Genomic DNA, 25,881 nt, shown 5'->3' with positions numbered 1-25,881 from the left:
ACTGAAGTATAAAACTAATCGTACTCTAGTTAGTGATAAATATCTCAACATGAGGGTTTATACTTCAGATATTCAATTGAGTAATAAATGTGATGTTATTAGGTTTTTATCGGTACTTGGATTGAATGACGGCACTTGAATTGCTGCCTAGGAATGAACATGAAAATCATGACCGCCAGGTCATCTCAATTCGTCATGTTAATAACGAATGTATGATTAAAACTCGTAGATTTACACAAATACAAAAAATACATTGTAGTTTGTATAATATGACTAAAGACAAGACTGAAGGCCATCTTAGTTGTTCTTGTTTTCTATTTATTTATATTTTACAGTCAACATATAGCTGAAGTATTTAGTAAGGGGTCATCCATAAATTACATCACACGAATCTCAAGATTTTTTGACCCATCCCCCCTTCTTGTCACACCTGATCATATTTGGCAACCCCCCCTGGTGTGACGTCACGTATTTGTTTTTTATTTTTTCATTAAAGCAATATTATCAATTTTACAACACGAAACCGATTGGAAATAGAAAATTACCTGAATAAAAATGACACTGTGAAAACTAGTTATTTAACTGTTAACAGCGCATTAAAAAATTAAAAATTAAGATGAAGTCAGTGACGTCACATAGTTTGTGAGTCCCCGCTCCCCCTAGTCACAACATGTCACATTTTCTTGACCCCCTCCCTCCCCCTGCCCCTAAACGTGTGACGTAATTAATGGATGGCCTCTAAGCAAGTTGCTTCAAAATATTTAATCTTTACACACCCTCGTTCTCAAAACAATAATTATGTACTAATTCATTCTAAGTTACACATTTTATTTACTTGATTTATTGTTTTTGTTTCAGGTATGTGAACTGCGAAACGATTTTGGAATTACTTGGGTTTCTTAGATGAAAACTCAACTGGATTTCAATTACAAAGAAATAATAAAAATACATTTATTGAACGCCCCAACATAGTACATATAAAGAGAAAACAAAGGATTCCCAAAAAATACAACGAAGTCTTAGTTAAATTAATATCAATTAGATGTATACGATTCCAGTATTTTTTCAATGGGTTCTACTTTTGTGTAAAATGATTAATAACGAAAACAAAAACTACGTTCCAGCGAAATGAGTAAAATAAACCACCTAGTGTGTTTAGATTTATTAATAATGTTTCACTCTTATTTACTTCTCTTCACAAATTCCCTAATTTACACAAATTGTATTAAGGGTTAAATATATCTTCTCCATTCCATTATCGTAAAAAATAACGAGGAAAAATAGTGATGGGGTGCACGAGTTAATCGATAATTGTTCGTTTGAAACAAGTACGAGTCTTAATTTGTTAAAATATATTGGCTAACTAAGACTGATGCAGAATTTTAACAACCTTTCGAAAATTTAAAACGCAAGTTTATAGTTTTAAACTAAAACGTTCTTCCTTTTCTCGAGGTTTCTTGTTTCATACATGGGATGCCATATATTAGGCACCGATCATATTATATAATAGGCGCCATCTCTACAGAGACCAAGGCCTGACATACAGTCTCGAAAAAATTAAGTAGTTCATGGATAAATTTGTCGGATCGTAGGAGATTCTGGCAGCAAAGTGTATTAGTTCAGCTACCAGGTAACCGCGGATTCCCAGAAACGAAACAGCCAATTTACAAGCTGTATACTTCACTCGCATCTATTCAGTCTTTACAAATCAATCATAGGTTAAAATAATGTGGTTTGTCTCATATTGCGATAGTGAAAATACTTAAAATCGTCGAAACTTACAATCACTCAAAACTGTTACTTCTTTGTACAAGGAATAGGCGATATTCTACGAGATGTCCAATAGATTTTGTATCATAATTTTATGTCAATCTTAATTTACAATCATTCAATCGTGTACTGCTGTGGGTAATACGATTATGTTATACTTTATTGGTTGATGTTTTTTAAGAACTGTGTAACCATCATACAATAAATAAAACAAGAAACATAGACATGCGTACCTTAGGTCAATGTGGGAAGACCGTCTAAAAGCTCTTTCGTTTCTTCTAATTCTAACTCCTGCGTTTGTAGGTACGCGTACTCCACTTAAGTCTTCCTTTCTGACTGTGTCTGAGCGAAGTCCTCATACAACAAATACAAAAGTTCTTACCCTATGACGGTCTTCCCTTACCAAACAGTTTTCACCACATTGACCTTAATACTCGAGTTTTTTCAAATCTCGTATCCCATCCCTATTCTATCCAGTAGAGTCAGTAGCGTAGTAAATTGTACACCGTAATACACATTATTTTAATCATTATGGACCCCGGGCTCCTTTCGCAAATAACCTTTTCTGTATATTTCAATTATGCTTCTTTAAGCGAATTTAAGAAACGGTTTGAGGAAGTTTCACGGTTTAATATTCATTTTATAAAACTCATTTCTATGAGATACGAATACGTTTAAGGGTGGGCAAATTTACCGATATTTTTTTTATTACTTATCTGTCTGTATTAAAGAACACTACTTATAACAATTAAAATCATTATATTATGGGTATTAAGAGTTATAGGTGACACAGCTCAGGTAAGAAAGCACATCAAATATTTTATGTAGGTATTTCATAACATTCAGTCAGATTTATACAATATATATTCTCATTTCTTTTATTACTTGTATTTTCTTTTTCATTTTTAAGAATTTGATATTTAGTATTTGGGGCAGAGATGTAGGGGTGTAGGGGAGCCGGCGTAGCTTTATTTGACGTTCATAAGCGCATTGTAATATGCCTACTTGAATAATAATCTTTCTTTATTCTTTTATTCTTCTTTCTTTAATGATCATGACATACCGTAAACTCAAAACGCGAGAATTTTTCATTACGACCCCCATTAGGGCAAAATTATGATTAAGAGGCCGTAGTCGATTTTGGAGCAAAAATGTAAAATTGATAGATTTAGTCGTCGAAATTATACACGTTTTGTTGCGTAATATCTAAATAACAAGTATTGATTTCTATTAGCACGTCTTCTCATCTTGCATTTTAATAATGAGGTCGCGAGCGTGCGTCACCGGTAATGCATGAAGAGAAGGGGCAGTTTTTAAAAATTCATCAAAAAATCATGGTGGTAAATTATACAAATTGACGTATAAGAATAGTTTCAGCAAATGTTGTAGATTGTTTAAGTATCCAAATTACGTTGAAATTAAGTCGATTTTCAGAGAAATTGTCACTTGTTTTGAAGTAATTTCTGGAGAAAATTGATTTCGTTTAACTTTCATTTACACTACTTCAAAGTCATAATAATAAAAATGTAGTCTGATAAACGTCAAGTGTCAAGGATATGTGTAATACAAAATTACCATGTTTAGCAGTCCAAACTTCACGAAATTTACAAATAAGAGCGACAAAATCAGTGCTTTACGCGCGTTTACCTAAACGTCCATCAGAAAAGCAAACATTACTAATTTAGTGAGTCTGTTTTCAAAAAATTGATCTGATAAAAGGTAAGATAAGAAGACGTGCTAATAGAAACCAGTACTTGTTATTTCAATTAGGTAACAAAAGGTGTACAATTTCACGGACTAAATCTATCAATTTTACATTTTTTTTGCGACTAAAATCGACACCGGCCTCTTAATCCTCCTATGTTAAAGCGTTTTCCTTGTCTGAAACCTCATTTGCGCGCGAAAGTACCTCTCCATACCCTAAAGGACGTAAATACCGTATAAATCCCACTGACATACATCCTTTTCAAGTAGTAGGTTTAGTGCGACAGTGATCTCATAATCGTATGAACAACGTAATGTGCGTCTGGTGCTCTTGTGATAAGAGATGTTGTTGCGATCGCTTACTGAGCGCTGGCGAGGCGAATTTCTTTTTTCTCGTCTATCTCTATTGTGTCATGTGGCACGCTCATAAAAAAAGCATAAATTAATAAGCATGTGCTCATTTTTTTTTATTCGCATGGCATGCTTAATTAGGTAATCAGAGTACAGCTTCGAGTTTAACTTTCCGAGAAGGGCCAGAATTGCAGCAAAATGCATTTTTATTATTTCACGGCCCATATACTAATTATTTCGAAAGACCTTTCGGCGGGCCGTACTTTGCCCACCACTGTGCTAGCATGAGTTGCGTTCTCGCGCGCGAATCCATACATCTTGCGCGACTTCAAGTATGGACTCGCGCGCGAGAACGCAACTCATGCTAGACAGTCTGGTTAGTCAATATCGAATACGTAAGAAATGTAATTTTAGTATTTATTAACAGAGTTAGTTGCACCAAACCGTCTGTCACCGTTAAAACGTTCGCTAATGTTTTTGTACTTATTGGAAGTTTCATACTTCACAAATGATTTAGTACTGACTTGAGCGATCATTTCGCCAACTGGTCAACACATACATACAATCCAAATTTAGTTACATTGGTGAGCATTCCTGAGCATTCGCCTCGCGTTCGCTTGGCAACCGTTGAACACTACAAGCTCGCGCCTTTCGTAGCAATTACGCTTCGTAATAGTAGCAATATTAGGTCTAGTACAGTTGAGGTCGTTTACAACGCGGGCTATTCTTGTAAAGTATCAACTCTTATGACTTTAGTAATAAAGACGTTTTTGGTTTAGCTTTTTGTTTGTGTGAATATTGTCTCCGGGTGGACCTTCATTTATGCAGCCATTCACATCGTAAATTATCTATGAAAGTTATGTACGATACATACAGGTGTAAAGAGATTATAATTACTGTGTACCAAACGTATATAGTAGATAATTCTTCATAAGTGTGTAACTGTTTTATGAATAGGTCGTTGTGGTTATAAATTAAGCGTTGAAATATATTTATGTAAAGTGTGTATAGTATGAATTTTCTCAAATTCGCGTGGCACGCGCTCAGACACAATGGCCGACCTTTTATCGTGAAATAAAGAAATCTAATCTAATTTATTCAGCAGTATACGGTGTTATCAATAATATCTAAAATAAAACAAGTAATCCTAAATTAACGGTAATATAAAAAAAATATAATCTTTTACGTACCATAGTTGCTCTGGTGCCTATTAGCTGCGTGCGGGCAAATTCAACCAATCACAAAGCTGACATTTTAGCCAATCATCAATCTAATTGTGGCGATGTGGCTTCGTTCCGTGCTCAGGGGATTCTGTGGTGTTCGGTCAATTTTGCAGTGATAGGAAATTAGGAATAACTGACACGATTACTGCGGTTTGTTCAGTAAGCACTAAATTTAAAACGTAACTTACCTAATATTAGTTTAAAAAAATTAAGATTTTAAAAAATCTATTACATTTAATACATATCATCGTCCCTAAGGCAGTCTCACAAGAAGTTTTGATCCCCACGCTAACCCAATAGGTACGGATTTCACACGTCTGATCATTATAATATAAATATTTTTTGAAATCGGTAATTAAACAAAACCTCTTTCAATATAATATGAGCCACACCAATTTGTCTGATTATAAAATCTGAAATACTTGAATGAAAATCTTGCAAACGTCAAACGTTTTCACAGCCAACCGTCTGGTTTAAACCTAGCGGCTAATCTAAATACATCTCACAAAGCTAAAACCGTTCAGAGACCTAAGCGCTTTTTAGCTTTTACTCGTAAAATGCCCTCCCACTCGCGTTAAAGTTGAGACTCGAATCAGCCTTCAAAGTGATATCAAAATAGTATTCCTTGCGCTCTTTCGCTCTTGGAATACAGCTATCTAAGCTAGTGGCACGGGTGCGCCAAAGTTCACATATAATTGCGACTTCGATTATTGGAAGTCCGAAAATGTTTGTTATATAATTTTATATCATAATGATCATTACTTATAACTTGTCTTTGCGCATAACTATCGTAACACCAAATCATTCATGTTAATAATGTCAATCATAATAAATATCTGTAATACTAATGTTAATTTTCATATATTCTTTTAATATAACGATTTTAAATAATAAAATTTTATATCATATTTATTTTTTAACATAACGATTTTAAGTAATAAAATTTTATTTAATATTTATTTTAAACTTTACCTGGTTTTATTTATAAACTGTCAGGTATCTTGCATCCACACCATGTACATGAAAAATAAAAAAGTTGCGGGGACATGACTAATAAAAATTAATAATAATAATTAAATTAAATGGGGTATGAAATAATAACTTTACATGTAATTGGCTTTATTTATTACTTTTAATTTTCTAAAAATCGCTGTGTACGTTCCAATACACCCATACTTTTCAAATACTTATACAATTTAAGTTTATAATTAATAAGTTTATTATAAAAACCATTATGAGTCGTGACGAATAGTTGGAAATGACATTATGTTGTTAAAAAAATCTGCCTACAGATAATTATGAGCAATGATTTTGGTAATACAAATTTATATACAACAAATTTGTACGCAAAAAAAATATGACAAATGATTATTATGATCAAAAAGCGTTATTATGAAAAATAATATGACAAGTAATGTTATGTGAGCCAATATGGACCCCTAGTGGTACATCCTGATATTTATATTGAATTTGTATTCGATATAGAATTGTCGTGTCCAATTTTGATGCAATGCTGAAAATATTTCCACTTCTAAATTGGTCGACGGACGTGATATTTTTAATGACGAGGCGACTTTGATCAATACAGACATGTTTTTGATGATGGTATTTATAAGTATTACCTAAGTATTCCGTTTTACTTTTAAGGAGATGCCAGATGTAATTCTCATCACGGTTTCGGTTAATCAGTATCAATTTGCAATAACATATAATCGTTATCATTTTGTGGTCTCCATCCATGGACTATGGATGCATGGAGAGTGGTGGCTCTATACCATGGACCTTTTCAAGTAAAAAAGAATATTCCAAATCGGTTCAGCAGTTTTTAACATAAAAAACAAGATTCTGATATATTGGAATCCACTTTTAATAAATCGCGTTAAATGGGTCACGATGTGACTCCCTTTAGGATATTAATACCTAACGTAAAAAATCTAATATTTACGCGGTTGTCCGCGCTCATTTTAGCCTCCGATAAGAAACAGTGCAGCCGTAAAGGAGCTGTTGACACGGAAATTATGGCTTATCGTAATTGCCATGTTGTCGGTTAAACCTTGTTCTAAAATCGATGGAATGTCATAGTAAATGTTATGGCTACAACGTTTATTTATAAAAATAACGACCACATTAAATTTTTTCACCATAGAAATGATGAGATTCACAATAAATTATTGTGTGTGGCAAACAAGCATGCAGCCTGTCTGATGGTAATTGGTTACTTGCAACTCCAGTGGTATCATTCGCATCGCAGACCTTTTAAAAGCCTGTGTATGGTTTTTTTTTTTTTTTTTTTTTTTTTTTTTTTTTTTTTTTTTTTTTTTTTTTTTTTTTTTTTTTTATTAGCCTATTTTGGTGTCCCACTGCTGGGCAAAGGCCTCCCCTCGTTTTCTCCACTCGACCCTGTCATCGCCATTTTCCCACCATGGATTATCAATTTAAAAACATTGGAGCGTCTTCTTGAAGAAAACGTCTGTTTAAGTTATCTTCATTGTATTATGTACAAAATTAAGAAGAGAAAAACCTGGAATCGGTATTATTTTATGTCTTTGCCGTACACGGAATATTGGTGTACCGAACATTTGGTGCATAAGCTCAAAATAAAAGATTACACCGTTTAATTATTATTAAACCTCATTTAATATTTCAACCTCAGCGGTTAAAATATCATAGGCAATCTAATCTGCAAAACAACATTACGGTTAAACGCTCGTATAAAAATGTCCCTACAGAAACAAGGGATCAAGATAAGACGGTATTAATTTTATTTGATAACAACATTAACTTCATGCGACAAGCGTGGGTAAACAGCGACACGAATCGTTTAGATAGGACTATAATTTGTTTTTTATTTATTTATCTACATCTTAGCTAGTCACAATACGGCTATTTTGCTGTAAAAAAATGTATGACAAATCAATCTCGTCGTAAAAAAAGGACGGTCTGTCTTCCATAGAAATTTCCACCAATTATTTTACTGACCTGACTTGCCATACTGTAATACTTAAGTACAATTAATTAGAAGCAAGTTAATTGAGCCAAGCGAATGGAGGCAAGGCCAGAACTCTCTGTCTGTGTTGACGGCATCTCAAATGCGAAGGATGTGGCGAACATGTTTAAGGAGCATTTTAGTGTAAAGTCTACTCTCGGTGAGGACAGGGACCTGCCGGTGCTTGACGCTGAGCCTGGAAGTGACCTTCAAGTTCGTTTTTGTGCCAAAGATGTTGCTAAAGTCAGTACTTTCCCTTTCTCCCTAGGGATATCCCTCAGTAGGGATATGAAGAGAGGAAAATCTCCCGGTCATGACCACTTAAGCATCGAGCATTTGCAGTTTGCTGGTCCTCACTTGCCTAGATATTGGCAATGCTCTTTAACCTCTGCATTAGTCATTCGTATTTGCCCGAGAGTATGATTAAAACATTGGTGGTTCCGATCGTCAAAAATAAAGCAGGTGATATATCTGACAAGACGAACTGCAGACCTATTTCTCTGGCAACCATTGTGGCTAGGGTGTTTTACATTACAGCCTGCTCAATTTGCAATTAGACAAGTGCTTGCAAATACATGACGCTCAGTTTTTCAAGATTCAAGATTTTATTTATTATTTATTTTATAATGATGTCAATTTAATATGTTTCAATTGTAAAACAAAATTATAAGTATTTTACTTGGCTTTTAAGTTGTTATTCCACTTAAAAAAATACTTTTTTGTCCGGGATAGGATTTACCGGTCTTGTGTCGCCTAAATGGCCTCGTTTCGTCCGTCTTCTTTATAATCACAATTCACACTTCTCAGTAATGTACAGTAAGCTGCCGAGATAATTAATCCCCCCTGCAAACAAATGTGGGGAGGGGCTCAGTTACCTCTGCAGCTACATGTACATTTGTCAAGAATATTGTTTATTTACTGCGAAACGCACGATAGCTACCTGTATCTATTTGTAATTTGTATACCTCAGAGAAGCAGCCAAAATGTAATTTCACCGTCCTAATATTTACCACAGTTATTTAACCTTTCTTTTTTTCTTGACATCGCAAGGGTCCCCACCCTGAACTGGAGACGCGATGACAGATGACGCTGTGAAACTTGCTTGACGATGACTGATGCGACGCGAAACAACTGGGGTTGCTGGGAAAAGTGGGTCGTTGGGCTATTGGAATTACTTGGGAATGCAATTATTAAAAAAACCGGCGAAGTGCAATCTGTGCAAATTTCAACTTTCTAGCTATCACGGTTCATGAGATACAGCCTGCTGACGGACAGACGGACAGCGGAGTCTTAGTAATAGGGTCCCGTTTGGGTACGGAACCCTAAAAAAAAGACAAACAATTTTCGAATTTAAACTGTTGTGAGACATACTAACATTAAATCATTTTACGGTACAAACAATTTTGACAGGCTTCTGATTATTACCGGGAAAACCCTTCAATGGAAAACCTGCCTGTAAATTTAAAAGTATGCGGATCATATTTTGTTGTATACGAATGTCATCTTGGATCCGGAATCTCTGTATGACACATACAGCCATGTCAACAGTACGAATGTGACATGTCAAAACGCTTGTCACCCTAGTCACTAATATGCCGGCAGGCCATCACTCGGTCCGTTTTTAGCGTCGCATATTCGCGCGCATCTATCATTTTAATGGTCACCCTGATAGCTGTATGTCTTCACTAGACGGTTATTTATTTTTAGTGAGTGAAGTCTAGGAATTTCATCCGAATTAGGACAGTGTCATAATAATGCTTTCACCCGTAACGTATGACGGTCAGTTTTATTCGCATTCGCGCTCGTCTGTCATTTTAATGGTCATCCCCGACGTGTGTCCGTCCCAATATCTTTCGAGCAAAACAATAGTATATACAATTGAAAATTTGTTCAAAACTGTGACTTACTGTACAAGAATAAGGTATAAAATTGAATCAGTTTCGAAATGTACATACAGTTGTTATTCTAAACTTTGCGTAAATGTTCCTCCTTGACAATGTTTACCGGTGATCGATATTTGAACGGATTAAATTCTGTTTGGCTTCATTTGACTGGGAATTGGGGGCGACGTTAAATTTTTTATCATTAACAAGCACAACAACAACAATATTCTCAAGTGGATTTTTTAAATGATATGTGCCGTATGTGCGTCTTTTTCATGTACGAGAGCTTTTACCTTTGACACAAATAGAGCGGTGTTATATGTTTGACGCCAATGTGGCATCGTAGGTTTCCAACTGATGGACCGATTGCGATGCGGTTTACGTGAAATCGAGTTTCCTTGCGATTGTCCTTAGTTATGTTTGATAGAAATCGAACTAGCAGTTTGACTCTTCATTTTCGCATGAAATTGATTTGTTTCGCGTAGGGGGGTTTTTGAAATTTTTAATTTTATAGTTATTAGGTTGCACTTGGCTTCCTATGACATATATTTCAAGTCAATATGTTAAGTATTCAAGAGACCTAAGTAACTGGGAAATTTGACTTGCTAAAAACAACACATAAAACCATTCGATAAACAAACTTAGCTAGCCGTCCATTTACGTAACAATAAAACATACCCGAGCACCCAGGGCAGAAGATTTATGCCCATCAGCATGCGATTCGCTGGTTTCTTTCGTGCAAATAAATAGTTAATGTGTTTGATACGTCAATAGAGGATTCAGATCGGATCGGATCGCGGAGGGATTGTGATCGCCGAGCGCGCGCAGGCAACTCGGACTAGCCACTATAGAGCCTTTCTTATACGGGGCAACCCAAAAATGACTGGTTGGCAACTACGACGCAACCAACGCGTTTATATTTAAATGACAGCTTTCAAACGACGCAATTTATCGACAACTGTCTAGACGGACTTTAAGTACTTATGTTCTGATATATGTTCGTTGAATTTTTTGGTAAACATTAATTTTTATCTTAAGAAGCGCTGGTGGCCTAGCGGTAAGAGCATGCGACTTGCAATCCGGAGGTCGCGGGTTCAAACCCCGGCTTGTACCAATGAGTTTTTCGGAACTTATGTAAGTAAGTAAGTAAGTATTTATTTGCAAAGAATAAGTAGGTACAATAGTGTCTTAGGTGGTAAGTGACAATTAGTTGCTTATTCTGCTATGTACGAAATATCATTTGATATTTACCAGTCGCTTTTCGGTGAAAGGAAAACATCGTGAAGAAACCGGACTAATCCCAACAAGGCCTAATTTCCCCTCTGGGTTGGAAGGTCAGATGGCAGTCGCTTTCGTAAAAACTAGTGCCTACGCCAATTCTTGGGATTAGTTGCCAAGCGGACCCCAGGCTCCCATGAGCCGTTGCAAAAAAAATGTTGGGACAACGCGAGGAAGATGATTAATTATTGTTTAAAAAAAATCTTTTGGCAATAAACAGATCTATAAGGCTCCATAAGTCCAATGGACAACTGTATTGAGGTTATCAGTCGCCTAGTTTAGGATTTTGAGATTAAGGTAGAGAGGGCAATAGAGTACTCTCTCCAGACCTGGGGAGCAAAATCCACTGAGTGTTGGTTAGGAGCTGTACCTATATGTTGCAACTCATACAATAATACCACAAGTTGATACTACTAAGTACTTGGGATACATGATCGACTCTGGGCTGACTTGGGCGTCTCATATTTCAATGATCTGTGACAGACTGGCCTCAGCATGTTACGCCCTGTCCCGGTTAGCCGGCAGTCTATCAATCGAAAACCTAAAGATGGCTTACTATGGTTATTTTCACTCGATTTTAGTTCAGGGAGTGGAACTGTGGGCTACGGCACGGCTGCGGAGAGGGACAGAGCGTTCAAAATGCAAAAACGCGCCATTCGTGTAATTGATGGAAAGCCGGTGGACCATCCGCTCCGGCACAACAGTTGTTTAGGAAACACAAGATCCTTACCCTACCCTGTGTATACATACTGGCCGCGTGTATGTACGTTAGGCAAAACATACAGAACTATAAACGTTCTAGTAGTGAGCGACGTCCCCGGCTACTTGCCCCGAGGCGCCGACTCGCCAAATCACGACGGTCACTCAGCGTCATGGGACCAACTATTTACAATTCATTACCCTCAGATATACTTAACTTAAATAGTAACCAAGTATTTAAATCTAAACTTAAACTGCTGCTTATAGAAAAAGCATTCTACAGCATTGACGAATTTATAAATACTCGATGAGGTCGTTGACTTCTGCATGGTAATTTAAAAAAAATATATTCATGTTATATTTAAATCTAATAATGTTTTTTTAAGTTTAAAAATGTTATGAAATATGTAATTAATTATAATAACGAACATATGTACATATATTTTTTTATAAGTGTAAAATGTGACCTGTAAAATTTGCTTTTACCAATAAAGTTCTGTATTCTGTATTCTGTATTCGGAACTCCGTAAGCGCGATGTAGGGAATGTATTGCGCTTCATAGAAGGTTGCACTCTTTGTATTAAAGTAGCTCTACTAGCGCCATCTGTTAAATTTTGTGGCACAGTGATAGAGGACTGAGGAGACGCAACAAGATTACACTGGATAGCCCAAATACGTCACTCCCTTACTCGCTAAATCAATGAGAATAAAAGGCGAGTCGTATTTGTATTGGTCCATCGGATTGCTTTCGATTTGTACTGACAATTACTAAACCTTACCACAACGACATAAGATTGCTTTTACCTATTTAAGTTTGTATACAGGGTGCCTTGATGGCTGTTTTATTTGCACTCCTGCAGGATAAATATTGAGATTTTTAGGGTTTCTTACCTCCAGTGTAGGATTTGAGAAGAGGGTAAATGTTTGTAAAAGCCTAACAAATGCACGGTTGATTATTTCTAATGGTAAGCTTTACTCGGTGCCCAAGTATAAAAACTAAGTACTTTAACTATTATATTACTGAAATAAAACTATGGACACGGATTATAAATCGCGTATAACGAATTTAGAGAACTATGGATTGTACACAGAGTCTTCGAACAATTGCTTATGTATTGTATTAGCTATGTGCGAAGTGCGTGCTGAGGAAATCTCGCTCTGGCAAATATGTGAACTTTCGTGTGCCGAAATAACAAGAAATCCTTAGCGGCTTTCATATTGTTTGCCATTGTGACAAAATACGAAGTGGCAGATAGATTTATTTTCCCTGATTGCACGTAGTACTATTTACCGCGTTAACGATACTAACAGATTAGAAGCCCACGTCACAACGCAACGTAAATGCACGTGACAGAAATAGTTGCGACCTTTCTCAGGTATTCGACCTGATGATTATTAATAGCGGGCGAGAGCGATTGCTCGCGCCCGACGACATCTTACGAGTATGTCGAATATTTATATCTTCTACGAGAGTATTTATTAGGAATTTCCAGTTGTCCGTTTTCATTGTCCTTAAGTGTAGGTTACGACAAAAAATTTTGGTGCTAAGTATATGGTAGTCATTATGCAATGATAATTTTATTATGGAATGATCATTTCGCCTTTTTTCGTTTTCGCCTCATAACGCTTCGCGAACATGTCCAGGCCGTGGTCAAGTCAAGACTGCATACAAAAGACTGGGTTTCGTTCTGCTCAATTCCGCGCCCCTGACTGTGGAAGCCACACGCGTGTTGTAAGCAGCACTCGTGCGCAGCATTCTCGAAACGAATGCAGTGGTGTGGAGTCCGCATGAAAGTAAACGTCGCTAATTGAATTATTGCTATTACACTTTATCCAGGCGCTAAACTTACTCTAGCTGTTGTTACTGATTTCACGCAGACGAAGTCGCGGGCAAAAGCTAGTATTTAATAAAATCACTCTCATCAATATATATATCTCTACTTGAAAAATAATTATAGTGTATAACTAGCCTTATGAACCGATTTTGCATGTACAACCAGCCTTAAAGTTTGTAGTCTATGATTGTTCATTATTTTAGTATGTGGGTATTTTTGCACTTTGTAATTTTTCCTCAGTCACCCGTTGACCACGAACGCTGTAAAGAGTTCGAAACGTCGGGATGTATTATAAATTCAATATACGCGATATAATCCGTTTTCATAGTTTTATTTCATGAGTAACTATCGCGGTAACCGAAGACAATATTAAAATCACTGTCTTTGTAATAAAAGGTTGATACGTGAGCGATTTGTGTAGGTATAAAATTTGTTCTAAACACTAAAACACCTTGTCTAACTCTAGACAGCTCGAAACTCATAATCCAGCTCCAGCTAGATTTATAAGCTAAATGACTAAGTGTAGTGTTGGTGGCCTATTTGTGTCGGTTTATTACTCAGTTTGACGTTTATGCGTTACCGAGTGAGTTGTATTTATAAATATCTTTATTTGTTAGTATTTATAACTCGTGCAATACCGCCAAATTGCCGTTTCGCTAGCGGTAGTATGCGTTTCAACGATTTATGCGAGTCTGTGATTGTGCGTATATGTTTGTTTTATACATTTGGTTTGAATTGTATGATTGCGTATTTGCTGTAGTCATTACCTTGATTCACATTCAAAAGCGCAGGTGGCCTAGCGGTAAGGGCGTGCGACTTGGCGACTTTCAATCCGGAGGTCGCGGATTCAAACCCCGGCTCGTACCAATGAGTTTTTCGGAACTTATGTGCGAAATATCATTTGATATTTACCAGTCGTTTTTCGGTAAAGGAAAACATCGTGAGGAAACCGGACTAATCCTAACAAGGCCTAGTTCCCCCTCTGGGTTGGAAGGTCAGGTGGCATTGGCAGTCGCTTTCGTAAAAACTAGTGCCTACATCAATTCTTAGGATTAGTTGTTAAGCGGACCCCAGGCTCATGAGCCGTGGCAAAATGCCGGTATAACGAGAGGAAGATGATGAGTTGTAAGTTGTGAACTAAAGTTACCTGATTTTACAGTAAGCTAAAGCACCACATTATACAATATCTAAAACAACTAAAGAAGGTACTTAAAGTGTGCCTAAACTTTCTTAAACAGTCTTTAGGTGCATGTAAAGGCAGGTCGTTGCTACAACTTTGCCAACTTACGTTGAATTATGCTTGCATTGCAAGTTTAACATCTTTGCGCATTTAATCGGTTTGTTAAATTTGGATGAATAACAACCAGGGTCGTGTTGCATAATAAACTACAACTAATATTACAAGCGGAACTCCTTTTCTAATAAGTGAAATTAGAAAAGGATTGAATACCTAATGCAGTTTGTAATCACAATGCAAATATATGTTATTGTCTAAATATGGACTATGATATAATGAATAACATATCTTGTAATATTAGTTGTAGTTTGCATTATGCAACACGGCCCTGGCTGTCATTTTTAATGATATTTCGAAAAACGTTACTTTGAACATGTTGAGGGGTTTTACGGAATCATTACTTCACTTTCTCGAGGGCGGAGGCTAGTCTTCGTAATAAAATGTTTAACAAATTTTATTATTACTGACTAGAAGATCGTCGTTTTAAAAATACAATTATAAAAGAGATCCAAGGAATTCCTACTCGTATTTTACTCAGTATTTCACATTTATAAAATTCTTTCTTCAAATTAAACCACCTAAAATGTCTTAGCATAACTCCAAAAGCTGTTCTATTTCCGGCATCTGAAAGCGAATCGCATTCAGACATCTCGCAAACGCCAGGGAATCTCCTAAGAAAACGCAGCCTACTTCTGCTCAAAGTGGTCTAGGCAAATGGATTGGAAGCTATTCCTGACTGCGTGTTCCCGTTGCTCGAGAGCGTCTGTTCTCGAGCTAACCAGTACCACAAAATAAGTAATGTATTATCATACAGAACGGCCACGCAACGCCTTGCCCCGATTCGAATTACCTCGCCACGCGACAGAAGATTGACGGCCGTTTGCCGGCCGCTCAGTACTGTTTTTAAGCAACTTACTCACACAATGACGCATGCCGCGTGTAAAGACGTGCTGTTCACACATAGAAACGCAAGTGATTTTTTATGTATAGAGTGTCCGCCCTGTGCCAGTACAGAGCGAGTGGTCTTTTGATTAATAACACACTACATTTCCATCTTCACCAATTAGATGGTGGGCAGTCCTCAAATGTGCGTTTTTCCAGAACCTTCCAGACTCGCACAGCTAAACTGTGGAATGAATTTTCGTCTGCGGTAATTCCGGACCGATACGATCTTCAGGAAAAGAGCGTACTCTCATTTGAAATGCCGGCAACGCACTTCCCAAGTAACACACAGAAGCAGTGTAATGGCCGAATCACAGCATTTTTGTGTCGTTTTCGTATTTTAAGTATTTCACAAAACAAGTACATAACACAGAGAGAATGCAGTAAATGTGTATAAAGGCGAACTTATCCCCTTAACAAATTGAGTGCCGAGAACCCGCTCGGCGGGTTCACTGTTCGTCTTCGCTTTCCTCTCCAAAGCGGGAAAACGCTGGGATCGACTGTGAATGCGTTAGGGATCTCTTCCAGCTAACCTTTAAGTAACTAAAGTAGTGTTATATACGTTTATAAGGCTACTGTAATGCTTATTTACGGCTTTAGATCCTACAAAGGGTCACAATAGTTATATAATGGCATTACAGGCACACTATACTAGCATTATTATGGTCAAAGCATATGGCTCACCAAGGCAGATCGTGCTGTCAATGTGCGAAGCGCGCGTCATCAAAAAGCGCATCACAGAAATTCACCTACGCCCGTGTTCTGTGGCCGCGAGGAACACCACCCCTGACTGAATAACTTGTCAGACTGTCTGGTCTATTTCGGAACCTATGTGCTGACCTATATTTTTGAGGGTGAGAAAGCGATTCCATTTTTACGGAACTGCCCGTCTTGTTATGTCTCGTGGGGCGCTTAAATGGAAATAGAATCGTTTTCCAATGTCTATATTTAGTAAGAGGAATTGTGTCTGCAAAATTAATTGAAATCGAAATTACCTTAATAACGAGTCCATGTGTTGTTCCCAATAACAAGTGTTATAGAGATACCGCAAAGAACTACTTTACTGGAAAATATATGGTCAAGATAGTCTGACAATACGCGGCCTTATCGCTAAAAAGCGGTCTCTTTCAGATAACTTTTGGATAATCATAAACCTCGAGGGAACGGGAACAAATCAAATTATTTTATTTAATTAAAATATTTTTTGATTTGTTTTTTTTAAGTTGTCACACTACTATATTTAAATTATAAACTGAAATAGATATCATACACTAAAGAAAAAGTGACCAAGTCCACAGGTGGCCGAGGCGGGAATCGAACCCGCGTCTTCAGCTTACGCGGCTAACGTCCTGACCACTAGACTACCCGGCCACGGCGGTACCCGTCCCAAATTCTCTGATATATGCTATCTTTGAAAGGCTAGGCGCCTTTGACAGTGTGTGCTTATGGTGTGCTTGTACCTCCTATACGAATCCTACGGTTACGGTATAGCGAGAGTGATGGTGCTGCTACTCTTATCTATCCAACTAGGGAACAAATCAAATTATTTTATGAAATATTTTTTTTGATTTGTTTTTCACCTCGGGGGAACTTCAAATATTAATCAAGTGTATCAACCTACTTGGTAAGTAACTAAGTAGTATAGCAATACGTAGTTTTAAAACTACCCATTTCCTGAACGATAATTGACTTATTAGTCTATAAACACATGCTGCAACATGTTAATAATATTAGTGTAACTAATACCGTTCGAGAAACCCCGGGGAATTATTTATTAGCAAAGTCGTATTTCAGGTAATTAGCCACAAATTAACGATGATATAGTATTTGTTTGTAGATTATTCCATTCGATTTTATATAAAAATAGCTTCTTCCCGTGACTTCTTCTGCATAGAATGATGATTTCCGTAATAAAAGCTATTCAAAATTATCTCCATACCAAAATTCGTCCAAATCCGTTCAGCGATTTAAGCGTGAAGAGGTAACAGACGGACAAACATAGTTATTTATTTATTTAAACTATTGCATGATATAAAATTGTACAAATGGCGGACTTAATGCCTTAACTTAATGCATTCACTGCCAACGTTTTCGTAGCGCTACACGCGTAGCAGATTGTAGACGAAAGCGACCACGAACAGTACGAACTGAGCGCCCGCCGAGCGGGTTCCTGGCACTTTAATGTGTTAAGGCACATTCGCATTTATAATATTGCTAAGTATATCACAAAGTACTAAGTAAGTATAGTACGGCTATCCGTACTATACTCCCAATTGATCCCTATGGATCCCGTCGTTCACACTTTTTTGAAGTATGTTCGCACTGCTAGTTCAGCACTCTGAAAAAGGCTCTAACTTCGTATGTAATAAAACAGCTGAAAATGGTCTATTTTTATTAGTTTATTACGTCAGCCCTGAAGAACTTTCCGATGGCGAACACCGACATGGGGCCCTCGGGCAAACCACCGTTAACCATTTAATCTCATTAACTTGGGTCATAACCGAAAGCCGAACGGGAATTCTGGATAATGGACTTCTGGCCCTGTATTACCAACGCGTTTTGATGCGTCCAGTCTAACCTTAACCTTGAGCGCCTTGAATAGTATACGCAATCAGAGATCTGTGGCGTCTCCTCTATCACTGACAACGTCGTGCCACAAGATTGTAACAGATGGCGTTAGCACGTTCTACATCGCGCCTACATACCTTGAAAAAGAGCTCTAGCTATTTTTATGGTAACAATTTAAATTGTGATTCTTCTTTGGTTGCTTCAGTGTATACCCGGAAAGCATGTGTGACTGTTAAGCACGCACGTATTAGCCACTAAATAGAAACTCGAAAATAAATTCACTCATCAGCTCATCACATTACACAACATAGGTCAATAGATAAGTTTTGCAATATACAAATATGAAACAAAGAGGCGGCCTATCACATATATGTTTTAAAACTATATTTCCCGAGATAGTGTTTGGCGAAAAAAAAAAATCTTTCTTTTTAAATCTACTTATTAAAAAAATTATGTAAACTTTGTATGAAATGAAAATATTGTTAAATAATATTTGTAAACTATCTTTAGCTCACGCCGACAGTTTTTAAAGTTTAAATATTTTTTTTTTAAGTAGATTAAAAAAAAAAGTTTCCGCCAAACATTGTCTATGGAAATATAGTTTTAAAAAGTAACCAGTCTACCTCTTTGATAGGCCACCTCTTTGTTTTATATTTGTCTATTGCAAAACTTATCTAGTAGCCTATGTACACATTTATGGACAAAACCTATTTTTTAAACGTGATATATGTTATCACGTGAGACACCGCAACACTTGCATTTAATAGTTGCAAAGTGTGCCCAAGTCTTTAGATGCGAATACCCTAGAACTCGTCTAGATGCAATCCTCTTAGAATGTTTATTCTTGACGCTCTTGTTTACCGATTGTACTGGGAATTTCTAGTAAAAAACGAGCAAATGTACTGGGAATTAAATGCTTTTAACTACAAGTTTTAGAATGAGTTCGTACTATAATGTTATTGGTTCATTTGGATTTAAATTTCGAAATTTTAATGAACATGCTTTTACCTAATTGTACATTATTTTATTAAGAGGAATATTAGCTTTGTTTGGATTATAGATAAACAATACTTTGTTAGAGGTAAAAAAAATGAAAAAGCATAAACAGTGCTTTCATTAAAAAAATATATAAATATCATCATATAATTCATGTTATTCACTGCATTAAAATTGAATCGATATAGTATAGACACATATTAAATCATTAGAGTTTTTAAAATTGAGTTTGAGTATCGACCGACGATATGTAACAATTTCAACTTAACTCTTCTCATTCAAACAGAAGAACCAATATAATATATATACCTCTGTAACTACAAGTTCTCCATGAAAACTGACCAATATCCAATATCACCCATTACGACAATATATCAGCATCAGCAACACCCACTTATCTCTAGCACGGATGATATATCGTTGGATTTTGTCTTTCGCGTCACATTTGTGGACGTAACGGTAAAATTTATTGTTAGGGTTCAAGAGTAGTGTCTGCGTGAAGTACTAGAACCGAAATGATAAATGTCCAGGCCCCTGTCTCATCACTGTGATAATTGTCACCTGAAAATAAGTTTGCCGTATGTTGCTGGTCTACCAGATAAATATTGCGGCTAGGCTGGTAACGTGGTGTGGCGATAAATTATACTATTCACGGTTACATGTCGACCTAGAAATGGACAAAAAATTGTCAGTGTAAGGTATCAGTTGTCAGCGTAGTGTCTCCCGTTTGCTTGTGTAAGTGTATATTTTACTTGTAATGCAGTTTAAACAAACATGTAATTTCATGTTATTTCTATGTACCAATACGTACTCTAACCCTTTGACCTTCTTTATGTATTTTCCCTAATCAGAATTATTTTTCAGTAATCAGTGTGTTTATTGCTGTCATAGGTTATACAAGTTGGTACATTTTATTGGTTCAGCTATGAAACCCTGTAGGGCACTGCAATATAACTTAAATCTAACTTAATTACTATGGCTTAAATATTATTGTTAAATATTAAGGAGGCATGAACACACCACCTTTTTTTATACCACGTCGATGACAAACAGGCTTATAGCCCGCCTGATGGTAAGCAATCACCGTAGCCTATGGGCGCCTGCAACACCAGAGATATTACATGCGCGTTGCCGACCCTTTAAAAATCTGTACACTCCTTTTTTGAAGAACCCCATATTGTAGCCCCTCGGGAAAACCTCGGCAGGGAGCTCATTCCACAGCCGAAGCGTCCGCGGGAGGAAATTCCTCTTAAACCGCACAGTACGCGACCATTTAGGTTCTAGGGTGTGAGGATGAACACCCTGCCGACGGCGAGCGGTGATAGAAAGCGGCCGTTGGCATCATGTCGATCATTTCTTTAGTTAGAGCACAGCCCATTCTACAAACGGTAGAACACACACAAGGAGGCAAAGTCTCTCCTTAGACTTAAAGGTTTGTGAGTTTGGAATCGTCGACGATTCGTACAGCGAACCTTTGGACTGAGTCGAAGGGTCCAAGCTCGCATCCAGGGGCTCCTGACAGGAGTCACCTTCCCTTTTAAAAGGTCAAATTCCTTTTAAAGATAGACATTTAATGAATTGCTCGTAGTTACTCTTAAATTTGGAAAAAGAGACCCTTTTTTTAGGGTTCCGTACCCAAAGGGTGAAAACGGGACCCTATTACTAAGACTTCGCTGTCCGTCTGTCGGTCACCAGGCTGTATCCCATAAACCGTGATAGCTAGACCAAATTTTCACAGATGATGTGTTTCTGTTGCCGCTAAAACAACAAATACTAAAAAGTACGGAAGCCTCGGTGGGCGAGTCCGACTCGCACTTGGCCGGTTTTTCTAGCTTATTTTGTGTTTCCCACTGCTCTTAAAAGGCCTTCCCTTTCTTTCGCCTTCCGTGACGGTTTGGTGCATGCGCCCGAATGAAGTTGAGGTAAATATTGTGTACATACTTTATGTACAGTATTACCAACCTAATGGCAAACCTACTTGAAGTTTACACGTATTCAAAGGCACATTAATTTAATCAATTTAAATACCGATCAAATATGAAAATCGGTGTCACACGCAAATTACTTGTTTGATTTGCTCCAATGTATTTACTTCGTATCTTCTTATTTCAGCTCATTTAATATTGATTAATGTATTGAACTGGCATACGTTATTTGACGCTTAATGGAAACCGCGCCGTCTGATGTAAATAAGTGATTCATTTAAGAAATACAGATCGGAGGAAATGTGATATTCCGAATTCATCAGTTGTTTGGTGAAGAAAATGTTTAATTTAATCTTAGTATTTTTATGAACTATAAAGCGGTATTTTTTTTGTCAAAGTACAATTAGATACCTTTTCATTAGGCACGCATTCGGTGTTTTATCCCATTGCCCAGTACTTACTCCATCGATATTACCCATTAGTCTAGTAGGTAGTACACTTTAGATTCCATCACCAACTCTCAATAGTCCTTACACCCACCCTAGTGCTACCGCTGACATTTCAGTAAATTTTCGATAACTTCTCTTCCATCCATCCAATCCAACATTATGAGAATTCAACGTTATGTTCCTGAAGGCAACGTTGGTACTTGTTAGCACTAGCAGTATAGTACTGTCCGCGCGCGAATGTTGGGCGTCATGACCGAGTGGTGTCATTTTGACGTACGGGCGCGGCGCACACCCTCCCACTTCCTCGACCTCCGAATGCACGGAATTGGCGCGCGGACAGTAATTACGCTACGGAACGGACGCCTGCTTGCGCTTGCGCCACCTTGCTGTCATATCTGTTGTAGAGTCGGTGTGTCGTGGCGTTTTGTTAGAGAGTGAACCTTCTGTACATAACTAGTACTATTATTTATCTGTGCCTTTACTTGTAGTTTATTATAGCTTCGTAAATTATATTCATATGTCTTCTTCACTCGCCTAACGTCAGTACACAGTAAATAAACACGTAAGCGACAGCGTTCACTCTCCCGGTTAATTTATGACATTTTCTGTCATTCTGGACCACATTTGGTTTCATTAGCGGATACTAATGATACGAGCAGTTCTCTGAGTATTTATTATCATAATATGCTGCGTATGATAATCACTCGGAACCTTTAATAATAGATTATGTTCCATGTTGTAATATATAATATCAGAATTTCGTGAGAAATAATTATTCTATGTTTGTCCACAATTAATTTAAAAAAAAAAGTGCGGAATGATTGTACAGCGGCAGTTTTAATAACCTTTGTGTTTTGCCTCCATTAATTGAATGCTTTGTTACGTTAAAATTAAATTCTACTTGGAAAACCATCACGTAAAATTAAGTTGTAAATACTTGTTTTAACAACACACTTAAAATCCTTTGGGCTCCTTCATCAAGGTAAGGTCAAAGAATTTGATCTCTGTATCATTTCGAGTCTTGTCACAGTGACCATAGTGTAGCAGCTTTCATATAATTATCGATTATCACCGATAAGGTACATGAACTAAATTCTTCGACTTTACGATGTACTTTTAACAGCCATGTGATTTCCATACAAACTGCTTTTAATGCTTATAACATTCAGCTTAGTTGTTAAACCCAGTGATGCTTCTCTAAAGCCCCTGTGTGCGTTTCCAATGCGGATCAGTAAGATTATCTTGCACGCTGATTTAGAATCGCGATTCTAGGAACTAATCCTACTGCTGTAAGCCTTAGCTTAATGTTTATGTAAAGTCGTGAAATAAGTGTATACTAAAAAGGCTTCCACTGTAACTATTATAGTTTAACCAATGTGTATCATTAGCGTGAGTGTGTGAAGACCTATTCGATAAGTTCAGTAGTTTCAGTACGGATAAGTTGGTCGTTCTTATCTACGTGACAGCGTGATAAAACGATGTCCGTCACTTTTATCCCGCGGAGTTAAAAAGTGACTTATCACGTGGATAAAGCGATCCATTATACGCCTGCCGGTATGCTAAGGCTACCTTCCAACTGAGGCGGAGATGAGATGTGCGGTAATCAACCATTGATTGTAACGAAGCGGAGAAGAAATGTGGATTGTAACCAATGCTATTGGGGGCATTCCACGAGAATGCCCCCAATAGCTTTTGCCTTGTATGGCAGCTAATTCAATCAAATCCGTAAAGCTCTAATATACTGTCAATTTGTAAGCGAAATATTACCAGACCCAATATCATTTTCTCAGCCTTTTCAGAACTATTAGAAGAACGGCGTTTCGTAAGGGACATTCTCGTGGAATGCACCATTGGCTGATTCTCGCATGTAGACTCTCATCTTCGCTCATATCCACCTCAGTAGATATGCAGCCTTAGGGTTTTGATCTGGAGGCACGGCAGTGCCCCACCAAGTCTAGCAAAACAAACAGGCATATCTTTTTCCGGGGTTTATCTTGGTGTATCAATATAATTCTTCCTGAAAGTCATTGCTCTCTAAATCTCGAAAGTACAAACAAACCACTACCGATCATTGAAATAGCACTACAAATAAACAAATGATGATCCATGCCGATTGAGTCGGGCGTCGGGCACGCGCCTACGCAGGATCGAGTGCGGTTAGAAATAAACTAGCCGTGCGAAGGGATTGGAAACTAATGCTCACAAACAGGCTATTTTAGAAATAAAGTATATACCTTTATTCAACATTACTTCTAATAAATAGTCATATCAGCTACCGTAGTAGATGGTACTCCAAAAGCTCCCAATATTGACCATATCCAAAACGAACTCTAATATCTTCGTTCAGGTGTCAACATTACTTGAATGTTGCAGTTCTAAGGGAAAACTTCTCAACAAAAGAAAGAATAAATTTAGGCAACACTAAGAGGAATATTTTTATTGGATAGTAAGGTAATTACGTAGATAACGTGTTGGGTGGTTTTACGGCTATAATTCCCTAATAGATACATATCATATTGTGTTTGCTTGATCTTAATGAACATCTTTTATGTTTCAGGTATGTCAAACACAACACATCATTATGATAGCTAAGTAAGTCCCAGTACGAGAGGAGAGCCATTATTATGATCCCTGATATCTGATATTCGCAACTTGCATACTTTCAGTTCTTTTGCAAATTTAGTTTAATCTATTTCAGTCTTATCATCTGATTGGTTCTTTACTCGTGTATTTCAATCATAGATTCATTCATTTTGATGTGTAACACACAAATTCGTGCTTCGAATTTGACAGTATAATTCAGTAACTCGGATTGTCAAACGTATGATACATTTTTTTATACCTACGATTTCTTCTCAGACTTGACATCTTTACAACCAATAAAAAACGTTTGCTAAATAAGATTTTGTCTTAATAAAATTTGACAAAGTAAAATCAGGCCAAATGATAATTTGACCAAATAAATAAAGTGTATATTTGCTAAACATTCATTTGGGAAATGAAACTATTGCGATAAGTTTGTTGGGAAGTCAAATTTGGCAAAAGGTATTTGGCCCAAACCTGGAGCCTGTGTTTGTAACCAATTTTACTACACAATAATCACTCCCATTCTATTGTCGTCCTTGTGAGCACGCAATACAGTCCACATTTTTGCGTAGTAAAAGTCTAGAATGTGACAAAAGGAACATTTTAAAATGCGAAATAATGCCTGTATGAATCAACATGGGATGTCGCAGTACATATTTTCACAGTATGGTTATAATATAAATTCGTTGACTGTATTTATCACTACACCTAATAAAACAAAGCTATTCCCCCGCCGCGTCTGTCTGTTTATGTGTATTTATGTTCGCGATAAACTCAAAAACTACTGAACGGATTTTCATGCGGTTTACACATATCAATAAGGTTTCTTGAGGAAGATTTAGGTGTATAATTTGTTACGGTTTTGTGTAACCCGTGCGAAGCCGGGGCGGGTCGCTAGTCGCTAGTAAGTAATCACTAGATTATAGGTAATGTACTGAATAAAGTATAAGACAAATTCGTGCTTCGAATATGCTGTAACTCTGCTTTGTTACCCACCTCCTAATTACCTTACTTATTTTTGAAAAGCACTATTTACTGCTCTTCCTTTTACTGTGCTTTTACTCTGGGCATGCACAATATCCGAGTATTGGCCTGACGCCAGGTGCGTCTCTGTGCGTTACGCCCGGCCCGTAAAAGTAGTGCCATTTTTTGTCCCGCTCCTTTCAATGGTGTGCGAGCGTGTCGAGATGATTTATTGGCCCGTTTTTATGATATTTACGATCAACGTTATTTGTAAGTGCCCCTGTTTCGGTTTTATGAATACTTTCAAATTTAGAGTGGTTAGATGAGTTAGAGAGTTTAGTACTCGCGCCAACGTACACATAATTAAATGGCGATACTGTGTCATTCTTAGATAACCGCTTCTCCCGATAAAAAAAGACGATGCGGGTGAGAATTAGGATAAAAATCGTCGTTAACAACAACTGATCAAATGTTTTTTTTTTACAA

General features: G+C 37.1%; 1 protein-coding gene and 1 non-coding gene across 3 annotated transcripts in view; one reads left to right on the top strand and one right to left on the bottom strand.

Annotated features, from left to right (window-relative positions):
* Positions 1-25,881, top strand: part of LOC134751883 (heterogeneous nuclear ribonucleoprotein L) — a 599,604-nt gene that overhangs the window by 49,018 nt on the left and 524,705 nt on the right. The gene's annotated exons all lie outside the window — the stretch shown is intronic.
* On the bottom strand, positions 17,208-17,279 carry Trnat-cgu (transfer RNA threonine (anticodon CGU)). The gene has a single exon. It is a non-coding gene; the product is annotated as a tRNA-Thr (tRNA).

Source organism: Cydia strobilella, chromosome 23 (assembly GCF_947568885.1).
Source record: "Cydia strobilella chromosome 23, ilCydStro3.1, whole genome shotgun sequence".
NCBI classification, from domain to species: domain Eukaryota; kingdom Metazoa; phylum Arthropoda; class Insecta; order Lepidoptera; family Tortricidae; genus Cydia; species Cydia strobilella.
This window is presented reverse-complemented; position numbering and strand designations above follow the sequence as displayed.